Source organism: Triticum urartu, chromosome 2 (genome assembly GCF_003073215.2).
Source record: "Triticum urartu cultivar G1812 chromosome 2, Tu2.1, whole genome shotgun sequence".
Classification (NCBI taxonomy): Eukaryota; Viridiplantae; Streptophyta; class Magnoliopsida; order Poales; family Poaceae; genus Triticum; species Triticum urartu.
Window position 1 is genome coordinate 58041760 of NC_053023.1, and position 12993 is coordinate 58054752.

General features: G+C 49.8%; 1 pseudogene; it reads left to right on the forward strand.

Annotated features, from left to right (window-relative positions):
• Positions 1–9601: 9601 nt before the first annotated feature.
• LOC125541905 lies at positions 9602–9746 on the forward strand (annotated as a pseudogene).
• Positions 9747–12993: the final 3247 nt, after the last annotated feature.

The following is a 12993-nucleotide window of genomic DNA, read 5'->3' on the forward strand; positions in this document are numbered from 1 at the left end:
GGCGGAAGCTCTAGTTGATATGCCACCTTTCCACGCCTTTTGAGAATAGTGAAGGGATCGATATAGCGAGGAGCTAGCTTGCCCTTGATCCCGAAGCAGTGAGCACCCTTCATTGGTGTAACTCGAAGATAAGCCTTTTCGCCAGGTTGATAGACCATGTCTTGGTGATGACGGTCATACTGACTTTTCTGACGTGACTGAGCAGTCTTGAGATTCTCGCGAATAATGCGAACTTGTTCTTCGGCCTTTTGGACAATATCCGGGCCGAAGAGTGGACGTTCCCCAGTTTCTGACCAGTTCAGAGGGGTTCGACACTTTCGTCCATATAGCACTTCGAAGGGGGACATCTTCAGACTAGCTTGATAGCTATTATTATAAGAGAACTCGGCATATGGAAGAGATTCCTCCCATTTCTTGCCGAATGAGATTACACAAGCTCGAAGCATGTCTTCGAGAACTTGGTTGACACGTTCAACCTGTCCTTGTGACTGAGGATGAAACGCAGTACTGAACGACAGATGAGTTCCCATAGCTTCTTGGAAACTCGCCCAAAACCTTGAAGTGAATAAGCTGCCACGGTCTGAACTGATAACCAGTGGAATACCGTGAAGTGAAACAATTCTGGCCATGTAGAGAGTAGCAAGCTGACTAGCAGTGATTGTCTCTTTGACCGCCAGAAAATGGGCAACTTTGGAAAGCCGGTCAATGACGACAAAAATAGCATCATTACCTTTCTGCGATTTGGGAAATCCAGTGACGAAGTCCATTTCAACATGGTCCCATTTCCATTCAGGAATAGAGATAGGTTGCAGAGTTCCAGCAGGCTTTTGATGCTCTGCTTTGATACGGCGACAAACGTCACACTCGGCAACATAACGAGCAATGTCCTGCTTCATATTAGACCACCAGAATCTTTGACAAATATCCTGGTACATCTTTGTACTACCAGGATGGATGGACAGAGGCGTATCATGAGCTTCTTGCATAACCCTTTTAGTCTTATCCAAGTTTTTCTTCGAACATGGTACCACTAGGCGGCCTTTGAAATACAAGGCGCCATCGTCGGCGATAGTGAAGAATGAGGGCTTTCCTTCTGCTAGATGGCGTTTAATCTTATGGACTTTAGAGTCATAACCTTGAATAGTCTTTATACCAGCTACGAGATCTGGTACGACAGCCAGGGTATTTAGAGAACCCTTAGTAACAGCAAGAAGATTCATCTTGCGGAACTCCGGGGGAGGGGGAGCGAGTGCTCCAGGAGGAACAATATGGAGGTTCAGCTTTCTAAATTCTTCGACAAGCGAGGGCTGAACTTTGTGAACCTGGAGGTGGTTGCAGTAAGACTTGCGGCTCAAGGCATCAGCCATTACATTAGCCTTGCCGGGGGTATAGGATATACCCACGTCAAAGTCTGCAACAGTCTCCATCCATCTCTGCTGGCGGAGGTTCAGATCTGGCTGAGTAAACAGGTACTTCAGACTTTGGTGGTCGGTGAAGATCTCGCAACGATTACCGAGAAGGTAATGTCGCCACTGCTTTAGTGCATGAATGACAGCAGCAAGCTCGAGGTCGTGAACTGGGTAGTTTTCTTCGTGAGGGCGCAGTTGACGAGAGGCATAAGCAACCACCCTGCGCTCTTGCATTAGGACACAGCCTAATCCTTGACGGGAAGCGTCACAGTAAATGACGAAGTCCTTCTTAGTATCAGGTGGAGCAAGCACGGGGGCAGAAGTCAACTTGTCTTTGAGCGCCTGGAAACTTTCCTGACACTTGTCTGTCCAATCAAACTTGACACCCTTATGCAACAGATTAGTCAGAGGCCTGGCAATCTTGGAGAAGTTCTCGACGAGTCGACGGCAATAGCTGGCGAGACCGAGAAAACTTCGGACTTGCTTGACATTCTTCGGAGGAGTCCAATCGAGAATAGCCTGAACTCGTTCAGGGTTGACGGCAATACCATCCTTGGAGATGACATTCCCAAGATAGGTTACTTCGGGGAGCCAGAATTCACACTTGGAATACTTAGCATACAGTTGGTGCTCTCGAAGCTTTTCTAGCACAAGACGAAGATGTCCAGCATGTTCTTCCTCGTTCTTGGAAAATACAAGGATATCGTGCAGATAAACCACGACGAACTTGTCGAGGTAATCCATGAATATATAGTTCATCAGACGAGAGAAGGTGGCGGGAGCATTCGTTAAGCCGAATGACATGACGGTGTACTCGTATGATCCATACCGAGTCACGAAGGCGGTTTTTGGGATGTCCTCTTCACGAACACGGATCTGGTGGTAACCCAACCTCAAGTCGAGTTTGGAGAACACTGATGAGCCAGCCAGTTGATCATAAAGATCATTGATTCGAGGAAGCGGATATTTATTCTGAATGGTAGCTTGGTTTATAGGACGGTAGTCTTGGACTAATCGGTTTGTCCCATCCTTTTTCTTAACAAAGAGAGAAGGTGCTCCCCAAGGAGAGCAACTTGGGCGAATGAAACCTTTGACAAGAGATTTGTCGATTTCCTCCTTAAGCTCAATGAGTTCATGCGGCGGCATCTTATAGGGTCGTTTAGCTATAGGGGTGGTGCCGGGTTTCAAGTCGATGATGAATTCGACAGCTCTAGCAGGGGGAATCCCTGGAAGTTCTTCTGGGAAGACATCTTGGAATTCACGAACGACGGGAATGTTTTCAATGCCCTCGAGTGGTGCAGCGTTCAACGCATTCAAGGCATAAAGTCGTGCCTCGGTGTTCTGAACTAGATGAGCTTGGTAAGCTATTATTTCGTCAGAAGGGTGTAGCAGATGGACGACCTTAGTGGCGCAAACTATAGAAGCAGTATGCGCTTTCAACCAATCCATTCCTAGAATGAGGTCGATGTTAGACGACTTCAGGATAATGGGAGAGGCATAGAATTCCAGCCCTTCGATTTCCACGGGGACATCGATGCCAACCAGTGAGGTATGACATTGTCCCACGGGGGTTTTTACCAATACCGAAGTGTTCATCTCCTCACATTTAACGTCATGCTTGTATGCAAAATCTTCTGACATGAATGAATGCGATGCTCCTGAATCGAATAAAACAGATGCAGGTACTGAGTTTACGAGGAGTGTACCCATCACGGTAGCAGGCTGGTCTAGAACTTCATTGAGATCAACGTGGTTGGCATGAACACGACCATAAGACTTGGCATTGTTGTTGCGGGGCTGGTTGCTTCCACGGCCAGCTGTGGGGAGGGCCAGTTGATTCTGGTTCTGATTCTGATTGCAGTTCCTGGCAAGGTGACCAGGTTGGCCACACTTGAAGCACAAACCGTTATTGGGAGTGGGAACAGGAGCTTGTGGTGGTGGAGCTGGAAGTCTTGGCTGCCTAGTTGGTGGAGCAGGCAGACGAGGTGCAGCATAGGTCTGCCTTGGGGCAGGTGCATTTGGCTGGTACATGCTGTTGGGAATCCATATCTTGCGCTTCTGCGAGGACGGGCCCGAAGATGAGCCCGTGTCACGGTTGCGCCTGTGAGAGCTCTGGTATTCCTGCAGACCAGTTTCGACATTGATGGCTTTGTTCACCAGAGTGGCGAAATCAGCAAAGTCATGCACTAGAAGTGCGAGCTTGATGTCAGCTTGAAGGCCATCACGGAACTTCTCCTGTCTGCGTGCATCAGTTGCAATGTCTTCTTCAGCATAGCGGGACAAGTCAAGAAACTCCCGTTGATAAGCTTCAATAGTCTTGTTGCCTTGGGTGAGGTTGCGAAACTCGCGCTTCTTACGGTCCATGACTCCCTGAGGAATGAAGTGAGCACGGAAGGCAGCTTGGAAGTCTGGCCAGGTGATGATTGTTCCAGCTGGCAGAGTACGCCTGTGGCTGTCCCACCATTGAGTTGCGGGTCCTTTCAGGAAGAAGGAAGCAAAGGTGACATAGCTGGCAGGGGCTACATCAGCAGACTCCATCTCATAGGTGATGTCACGGAGCCAGTCATCAGCATCCAGAGGCTGAGTTGAGCTGCGGTACACGGTTGGGTTGAGGCGCATGAAATCCTGCAGAGTCACTTGGGTTGGCTGCTGGTTCATATTGGGGCGAGGAAACTGAGCCATAATATTCTCCATGAACTGACGATTCAGTTCAAACTGTTGCATCATCCCAGCCATGTACTCAGGCAGTGGTGGGGCGTTGCCACCACGACCACGACCACCTGGTCTAACCATCCTACTAATATTTAACAGGGGTAGTTCAGCATTGAGAAATTTGCAAAAACAAGAATCATTCATGATGAAACATGCACAACGAAAGCAGCACGGTAGATACTACATAGTAGTCGGCATATCTTACAAAAGAGATCATGCATAGAGTTCGTTACTCAGAGTTCGGTACATAGACTAAGACATCATAGGTGGCACACAGGCTCGCGGCGAATGCATCTAACACTAACAAGCAAGTCTACATCAGTCCCACGCGGTACTGCGGAGGTAGGTGTAGCCCGACAGCTGGTAGTGACGCGAAGGGAAGACCTCCACGCGAGTAGCCTGGGGTCCGCGGATACTCTGGTGCGGAACCCGATGCGCAGGTGGCAGGAGAGGACCAAGTGCAGGAGAGTAGCCTCCCACATCTGGCCAGCCGACGCCCTGGGGCATCACGGTCCGGGCAGGGTAGATCGCAGAACGCGGCAGATCACCAGATTGGACAGAGGGGTGCAACAGCGTCAGAGCACGATACAGGTGCTGACGGGTGGTGTACAACTCGTGGCGAAGAGCTCGGTTAGCTCTATCCAGCCCATCAACATGCAGAACCAGGTTCTGATGGTAGAAGGGCTCTCGGGTGACAGTGGAGTAGGCCGCAGTGTAGTAACCCTCCGCACCAACATCGGATGCGATAGCAATGTGCCTGAAGGGGGAGGTGTCCAACTCCTGATACTCTCCATGAAGACGTGTCAGAGCAGCATAAGCAGCATCGTGGACCGCCATATCGATAGTCACTCCAACACCATGAGCAGTGTGCAGCACGGTAGTGGAGTCATACTCCCGAGAGTAGAGGTGGACGATGGCACGGTACTGCTCCTGGTTGAAGTCCTAATACTCCTCATAGACGGTGTACTCAGGGTGCCAGCGATAACCCAGATAGGTCATCATCTCAACCAACACAGCAGGTGATCCTGAGGCACCAATGGCCGTCGTGTGGCGCACGACCTGCCTCGTGGGTTCCATCTGAAAACAAAGATGTTTTCATAGGAGTCAAATGACAATGTGGATAATGTTCAAATACTACTCTAAAGAATAACTAGGGCTTATCCAACTTCGGGGTGAACATGGTCACGGGATCCTAGTGTTAGAGTTAGTAAAATCGTTTAACCCGAGTAGGAGAGAGTTCAGAGTCCCAGAGTAAGGATCGAGGAGTAAAAGATCCTAATACCACCCAGATGGCGACGTGGGCCCGTAAGGCAAACAGCCATGTTAGTAAAAGTTTTTCAATGACTAGACTCGACTTCGGCCAAGGAGTGTGGAAGGGGGATTCCTACAGGCAGTCGGCTCAGATACCAACTTGTGACGCCCCCGATTTGACCGTACACTAATCATACACGCAAACGTGTACGATCAAGATCAGGGACTCACGGGAAGATATCACAACACAACTCTACAAATAAAATAAGTCATACAAGCATCATATTACAAGCCAGGGGCCTCGAAGGCTCGAATACAAGAGCTCGATCATAGACGAGTCAGCGGAAGCAACAATATCTGAGTATAGACATAAGTTAAACAAGTTTGTCTTAAGAAGGCTAGCACAAACTGGGATACAGATCGAAAGAGGCGCATGCCTCCTGCCTGGGATCCTCCTAACTACTCCTGGTCGTCGTCAGCGGGCAGCACGTAGTAGTAGGCACCTCCGGTGTAGTAGGAGTCGTCGTCGAAGGTGGCGTCTGGCTCCTGGGCTCCAACATCTGGATGCGATAACCAGGTAGAAGGGATAGGGGGAAAAAGAGGGAGAAAGCAACCGTGAGTACTCATCCAAAGTACTCGCAAGCAAGGAGCTACACTACATATGTATGCATTGGTATCAAATGGAAAAGGCTATCATATGTGGACTGAACTGCAGAATGTCGGAATAAGAGGGGGATAGCTAGTCCTATCGAAGACTACGCTTCTGGTAACCTCCATCTTGCAGCAGGAGAAGAGAGTAGATGGTAAGTTCACCAAGTATCATCGCATAGCATAATCCTAACCGATGATCCTCCCCTCATCGCCCTGTGAGATAGTGATCACCGATTGTATCTGGCACTTGGAAGGGTGTATTTTATTAAGTATCCGGTTCTAGTTATCATAAGGTCAAGGTACAACTCCAAGTCGTCCTGTTACTGAAGATCGCGACTATTCGAATAGATTAACTTCCCTGCAGGGGTGCACCACATAACCCAACACGCTCGATCCCATTTGGCCGGACACACTTTTCTGGGTCATGCCTGGCCTCGGCAGATCAACACGTCGCAGCGCTACCTAGGCACAACAGAGAGGTCAGCACGCCGGTCTAAATCCTATGGCGCAGGGGTCTGGGCCCATCGCCCATTGCACACCTGCACGTTGCGTACGCGGCCGGAGAGCAGACCTAGCAACCTCCATTACAAAGGAAGTTGCGTTACGCGGTCCAACCCGGCGCGCGCCGCTCAGTCGCTGACGTCACGAAGGCTTCGGCTGATACCACGACGTCGAGTGCCCATAACTGTCCCCGCGTAGATGGTTAGTGCGTATAGGCCAGTGGCCAGACTCAGATCAAATACCAAGATCTCGTTAAGCGTGTTATGTATCCGCGAACGCCGACCAGGGCCAGGCCCACCTCTCTCCTAGGTGGTCTCAACCTGCCCTGTCGCTTCGCCACAAAGATCCACACAGAGGGCCGTCGGGAAAGTATGTCCTTCCAGCCCCCAATTCGTGAATCAACCGCGGGTACTCCTCGAGCCAACCCGACTTTAGTCATCACATGTATCATGTATAAAGTATATAGTATATACCGTGATCACCTCCCGAGTGATCACGGCCCGATAGTATAGCATGGCAGACGGACAAGAAGGTATGGCCACTGATGGTAAACTAGCATCCTATACTAAGCATTAGTATTGTAGGTAAAGGTAACAACAGTAGTAGCAAGGACATGCTATGCATCAGGATAGGATTAACGGAAAGCAGTAACATGCTACACTACTCTAATGCAGGCAGTATAGAGGAGAGTAGGCGATATCTGGTGATCAAGGGGGGGCTTGCCTGGTTGCTCTGGCAAGAGAGAGGGGTCGTCAACACCGTAGTCGTACTGGGTAGCAGCGGCGTCGGTCTCGGTGTCTAGCGAGAGAAGAGGGGAAGAAACAATAAATAATGCAAACAAATGCATGACGATGCATGACATGACAAAGCGTGTGCTAGGTGTGCCCTAACGCGGTACGAGGGGTACCGGTGAAGGGGGAAACATCCGGGAAAGTATCCCCGGTGTTTCGCGTTTTCGGGCAGAGGAGCCGGAGGGGGAAAGTTGCGAGTTTCGATAGGTTAGGGATGTGGCGGACGAACGGGTTGCGTATCCGGATCGTCTCGTCGTTCTGAGCAACTTTCATGTAGAAAGTATTTTCATCTGAGCTACGGTTTATTTTATATTAATTTTAAAAGATTTAAATCATTTTCTAAAATTATCAGATTATTCTAATTTGAAATAAATGTGAATTGCTAGGCGCACCCAGCTCTAGGTACACATAAGTGTACCAGAGGGGCTGCCATGTGGGTCCAAGGGGTCCCAGTTGACCAGTCAAATTTTGACTGGTCAACAGAGGGTGGGGCCCCCTTGTCATACACCGTTTTACTAACCTAACAGATTAAAAGACTAATTAGGTTATTAGGTTAACTAACACAGGTTAATTAAGTTAATTAGCTAACTAATCAGGTTTAATTAAGTTAATTATTTAGATAATTAATTAATTAATTTTATTATTATTATTTTATATTTTATATTTATTTATTTTTAATAAAACGTTCTGGGCAGGGGCTCACTTGTCATAGGCCCCAGGGGCCTTTGCGGGTGTGCGGGTTACGGGCGCAACCCGAACAGGCGGGGGTGCTGGGCGCTGCGGGGGCCCGATCCAGGAGAGGGCTGAGCGGGCGCGGGGTACGGGCGCTCAGTGCCCGGGCGCGGCTTGGCGTGGCGCGGCACGGTGGTGATGGCGCTGGGCGGTGGCGTGTAGCGGCAGCGTCGGCGCTGCAGGCAGTCGGGTCAGAGAGGGGGGCGAAGGCGCGGGCGGTAGCAGGCGGGGCCGGCGGAGTAGAGGCCGTGGGCGAGAGGTGGGGCTCACGGCGACGGGCGCGGCAGACGCGAGCCCGTCCGGAGCTCGGGCGCGGGGCGTACGGGGAAAGGGGGGCGTGCGGCGCGAGCGCCCGCGGGGTGCGGCCAAGGAGGCGGGGCCAAGCACTCCCAGGCGAAGCGGAGACGACGGCTACGGGCGTGGCCAGCGGACGGCCGGAGCGCGACGCGCGTGTGCGCGTGCGGGGCAAGGCAGAGTGCGGGCGAGGCGCGCGCGAACTCGAGCCCGGTTCGGCGCGAGCGAGCGCGATGAGCGCGCACAACGTGAGCCAGAGCGGGACGGGCAGAGAGAGGAGGCCGAGGGCCTCACCGGGAGTCTGTAGGGACTAGGGCAGCGGGGGTTGAGGTGAAGAGATGGGGACGGTGCGGCGAAGAGGATGCAGGCCGGCGGAGAGGAGGAAGCAGGCCGGCGGAGAAGCTCCGGGCGCCGGCGTCAACGTACAGGGGCGAGGGGATCGGCAATCCTCCCGATCCAGATCCAATCGAGGGGGGAAGTGGGGGGAGTGGGGTTGGGCTCTAGGGTTCGGTCAGGGGGTGGGGGGGTTAAGTGGTGCGGGGGGGGGGGCGATTGGGCCAGTGAGCTGGCCGGCTGGGCCGTTGGCCCAGTTGGCCAGGGGTTTTTTTTTGTATTTTAGTTTTCTATTCTTTTATGTATTTTATTTCTTTTCTGTTTTATTGTGTTCCTCATTGTATTTTAGTTTTGTGAAGTACAAAATGATCCCTAAATTGGTAATAGGAATTATACCACTGCCACAATTAACTTGGTACCTAAATATGTTAGTTTGTAATTGTTTATCATTTTAAAAGCATTTAAATAATTGTTTTTGCTACTGTTTTAGTTTATTTAGTGCATTTAAGTATTTTATTAAGAGATGATTTCTTCACCAGCATTTATTTTGGATTATTTGACACAATAGGAACAATTTAGTTTTGACTTTTGAAAACTTTAATTGTTTTGACTTTAATTCAAATTTGAATTTGGTTCGGTTCCGAGCTAACACGAGATTATCAACAATAATCATGGTGACATGGCGTCATTACCAGAGGGTTACTGTAGCTTGATTAACCGGGCGTCACTGTTCTCGTGCAGGTTACGTCCATCACCACGCCGCACGAGCTCTGGGCTGCTCTGGCGAACATGTTTTCGTCGCAGTCCCGATCACGGATCAACAACATCCGGATCGCCCTCTCCAACGCGCAGAAGGGAACCCAGACGGTGGTGACCTACTTCGCCCACATGCGCTCGCTCGCAGATGAGCTCGTCGCCGCTGGAAAGCCCTTGGATGATGATGAGCTGATCTCCTACATCACCGGCGGCCTCGACATGGACTACCAGCCGCTCGTGTCTGCTCTTGACGCGCGCCTTGCTTCTAAACCGGTAACCCTCGATGATCTCTTTGCCCAGATGAGTAATTTCGATCAGAGGGTTGCCCTCTTCCACGGCACCAACTCAGGCGGGGGATTCAAGTCCTCTGCAAACGCTGCTGTTCGTGGCCGCGGTGGTGTATCCTCTCGCTATCGGGGACCAGCGCGCGCCAAGGGCAGGCAGCAAGGTGGAAACAGCGGCAACAACAACTCATCTCGCAACGACGGCGGCCGCCCCTTCAACACCAACACCAGGGGCCGGCGCAACTCCACCTCCAAATCACGGCCTGACGCCGTGCGCTGCCAGATTTGTGGCAAACTGGGGCACACGGCGCGGGACTGTTGGTATCGCTTTGATGAAGATGGTGAGTCCTCTCAAGATGAGAAAGTTGCTGCCGCAGCAGATGGTTCCTACGGCATCGACACAAACTGGTATGTGGATAGTGGTGCCACTAACCACATCACCGGTGAGCTGGAAAAGGTAACCATGCGCGAGAAGTACACGGGCCAGGACCAAATCCATACTGCTGCAAACGGAGAAGGTATGAGGATTTGTCACGTTGGTCATTCAGTTATTAAAACCCCCACTCGCAAAATTCATCTAAGAAAAATCTTGCATGTTCCTAGTCCCTCGAAAAGCCTTCTCTCTGTTCATCGTATTGCTCTTGATAATCATGTCTTTCTTGAATTTCACCCCTTCTTCTTTTTGATGAAGGACCAGGTCACGAAGAAAATCCTATTTCGAGGTAGATGTGTTCGAGGGCTTTACCCGTTGATTCCGGAGATTAGAAGGTTCAATAAACAAGCATATGGTGTCACCAAAATTTCTTCAACTCGGTGGCACGATCGATTAGGACATGCTTCTTTTTCTTTAGTAGAACGAGTGCTTAGGAAAAATAAGCTCCCATATGTTGGTGAGCGTAGTTGTGAAACAATTTGTGATTCATGTTAGCGTGCTAAAAGTCATCAGTTACCTTATCCTATATCCACTAGTGTTTCTACCAAGCCATTGCAACTTATATTTTCTGATGTTTGGGGTCCTGCCCCCACCTCTGTTGGTAGACATTCATACTATGTTAGTTTTATCGATGACTATAGCAAATACACGTGGATTTATCTTCTTAAGAAACGATCCGATGTGTTCCAAGTGTTTCACAACTTTCAAGCACTCGTTGAACGCAAGTTCGATTCCAAAATCATTGCCCTCCAATCTGATTGGGGTGGTGAATACCGCAACTTGAATTCCTTTTTTCAACAAATAGGAATATCTCACCATGTTCCATGCCCTCATGCTCATCAGCAAAACGGGTCAGCTGAACGCAAGAACAGACATGTTGTAGAAGTTGGTCTTGCTCTTCTTGCAGGCACATCTATGCCTTTAAAATTCTGGGATGAAGCGTTTCTTGTTGCAGTTCATATTATTAATATGCTTCCCAGTCGTGTCATTAATAATGAAACTCCGATAGAGCGACTTTTTCATATCAAACCAGACTACACATCTCTTCGTGTGTTTGGATGTGCTTGCTGGCCAAATCTTAGACCCTACAACAATAGGAAACTTATGTTTCGCTCCACCCAGTGCGTTTTTCTTGGCTATAGCCCTCAACACAAAGGTGTAAAATGCTTAGATGTACCCACTGGTCGCATTTATATCTCTAGAGACGTGGTGTTCGACGAAACAAAATTTCCTTTTGCCCATCTCGATCCAAATGCCGGAGCCCTACTTCAGAAGGAAATCCTCCTTCTACCACTCACCGGTATTGATCATGGGGGGCATGATAATTGTAATGATCAACTGCTGACTAATCCTCGTACTAATGATGTCTCTGAAGTTTGTGGTGCAACAGAAAAAAAAGCGATGAAATTGATGCAGAAATTGCCCAAAGTGGTCCTTATTTCATGTGTCCGGGGCTGGGAGATAGATCGGGCGCAATCCAAGGCGAATCTGCCTCGGGATCGGCGTCAGGCCCGCCTGGCTGCTCCCCTGCGAAATCTGCAGCAAGATCTGCCCCGGGATCGGGGCCATATCAGGCGCCCCGCGACAGCGACAGCGATCCGCCTCGCATCGTCCCGCGCGAATCCGGTGATGCCACGCGGAGCCCTGTCACGGAGCCGGCACACACGCGGTTCCCGGGCGAACCGCTCATCTACACGCGGCGCACTGCACGCGCGGCCCCCGGCGCTGGATCCTGCGAGGATTCGGACAGGCCCACCTCATCATTGTTGCGTGATGGGGCTGCTGGACCGCCAGGATTTTCTGCACCGCCTGGGTCGTCTTCGCCTTCACCAGTGGCCACAAAAGATCCGTCTCATCCTGTATGGTCCGACACGGGATCAGCTGAGACTGTTGTTCCTGGATGTTCTACACCAGATGCTTCTGCTGAACCGGCCACACCTCCACGGACAAGGCTTCAAAGGGGGGTAACTCAACCTAAGAATTACAAAACTATAGCTAAATTTGGACTGGCTTGCAGCACAGGTGAACCACATGATCTTACAGAAGCTCTCAGTGACTCGCGGTGGAAACATGCCATGGAAGAAGAATACATGGCTCTTCAGAAAAATAAGACATGGCATCTTGTTCCTCTTCGTCAAGGTAAAAACTTGATTGACTGTAAATGGGTTTACAGGATTAAGAGAAAATCCGATGGAAGTATTGATCGCTATAAAGCTAGACTCGTTGCAAAAGGCTTTAAGCAAAGGTACGGCATAGATTATGAGGATACTTTCAGTCCAGTTGTAAAGGCTGCCACTATTCGTCTTGTCTTGTCTATTGCCGTATCTAGGGGTTGGAGCCTGAGACAGCTAGATGTACAGAACGCGTTCCTTCATGGTGTTCTGGAAGAGGAAGTGTTCATGAGACAACCTCCTGGGTTTGAACATAAGAAAAGACTGTTCCATGTGTGCAAACTTGATAAAGCATTGTATGGACTAAAGCAAGCTCCTAGGGCATGGTATTCCCGTTTAAGCACAAAGCTTCAAGCACTCGGTTTTGTTCCTTCCAAGTCTGATACTTCATTGTTTATTTACAACAAGTCAAACACTTCTGTATTTGTGCTTATCTATGTTGATGATATTATTATCACAAGTTCATCCGATGAAGCAATATCAGGACTGCTAAAAGATTTAAAGTCTGAATTTTCTCTGAAGGATCTTGGAGACTTGCACTTTTTCCGTGGAATTGAAGTAAAGAGAAGTGGTGATGATCTTCATCTCTGTCAAGAAAAATATGCATCAGATTTAGTTGCAAGAGTTGGTTTGCAGAACTGTAAGTCGTCTCCAACTCCTCTATCTAGTTCAGAA